The sequence below is a fragment of the Saccopteryx bilineata genome, chromosome 7, assembly GCF_036850765.1.
Source record: "Saccopteryx bilineata isolate mSacBil1 chromosome 7, mSacBil1_pri_phased_curated, whole genome shotgun sequence".
NCBI lineage: Eukaryota > Metazoa > Chordata > Mammalia > Chiroptera > Emballonuridae > Saccopteryx > Saccopteryx bilineata.
Window position 1 is genome coordinate 25,041,640 of NC_089496.1, and position 1,290 is coordinate 25,042,929.

General features: G+C 45.7%; 1 non-coding gene across 1 annotated transcript; it reads left to right on the forward strand.

Moving 5' to 3' along the window:
* Nucleotides 1-340: 340 nt before the first annotated feature.
* On the forward strand, nt 341-416 carry TRNAS-AGA (transfer RNA serine (anticodon AGA)). Its single transcript has one exon. It is a non-coding gene; the product is annotated as a tRNA-Ser (tRNA).
* The last annotated feature ends 874 nt before the right edge of the window (nt 417-1,290 follow it).

Here is a 1,290-nt window from a genome sequence, read left to right on the forward strand (position 1 = left end):
GGAATGCGTTAATTGTCTAGTTATTACTAACAATGCTACTTCATTAATTTTATGGGTGTGAGTTAATCTAGGATAAACCTAAGAATGAAATCACTGGGTCAGTCAGTACAGCTCAAGTTTTAGGTAATGTCAAACTGGTTTTCAAAATTTCTATGCTACTATCCATCAGCAATGTAGGAAGTTCTCAGGGCTTTACATGCTTACTAATCCTTTCAAGTTTTGAAAATAAAGGCATATTTTCCCTTTTAAATGAAGCAATGCCCGTGATGATAAACACCAGAAAAAAAGAAAAACAATGCGATCTGAACCCAAGTTTATTACTAGCCTCAAGAGTTTCACAGCCCTGGCCGGTTGGCTCAGCGGTAGAGCATCGGCCTAGAGTGCGGAGGACCCGGGTTCGATTTCCGGCCAGGGCACACAGGAGAAGCGCCCACCTGCTTCTCCACCCCTCCCCCCTCTCCTTCCTCTCTGTCTCTCTCTTCCCCTCCCGCAGCCAAGGCTCCATTGGAGCAAAGATGGCCCGGGCGCTGGGGATGGCTCTGTGGCCTTTGCCTCAGGCGCTAGAGTGGCTCTGGTCGCAACATGGCGACACCCAGGATGGGCAGAGCATCACCCCCTGGTGGGCAGAGCGTCGCCCCTGGTGGGCGTGCCGGGTGGATCCCAGTCGGGCGCATGCAGGAGTCTGTCTGACTGTCTCCCCATTTCCAGCTTCAGAAAAATGAAAAAAAAAAGAAAAAAAATAAGAGTTTCACATAGTTTTCAGACTCTTGCCAATAAAATAATTAAAAAATAAATAAAAACAGAGGCAATCCTTTGGGAATTGCAAAAGAACTATTTCTAAAGTAAGTCAAAAGCAGCTGTTTAGAAAAGCTAAGGCGGAGGAAGGCAAACATTATAAATGAATACAAAATTAATTTTGACATTTAGGATTTATTACTTGTGTTGAATATCTTCCACTTATCCATGTAAACAGACTTCACCCTTCCTCATCCTGGTCTTGGGGGCTGGACTCTATGGGCAAGACATCAGTGGGAAGTCTTCTGGCTTCTGGTTGGATGGAGCGAACAGAAAGCGCCGACAGAAAACAGAAAAGAGAAAGCCTTCTCTGTGGGGCCACCATGACCTGGTCTGTGTCCCATCAGTTTCAGCTCTTCTCAAGGCATCATCTTCACAAGACCGTCTTCATTTGGGGTTCCAGTAATCTTTTACTCCCCTCCTGTCTCCAAGCCTAAGGATAGTTAACAGCTTTGCCATAACAAGCTCAAAGGTCATCGGCTAGCTTCGTTCATA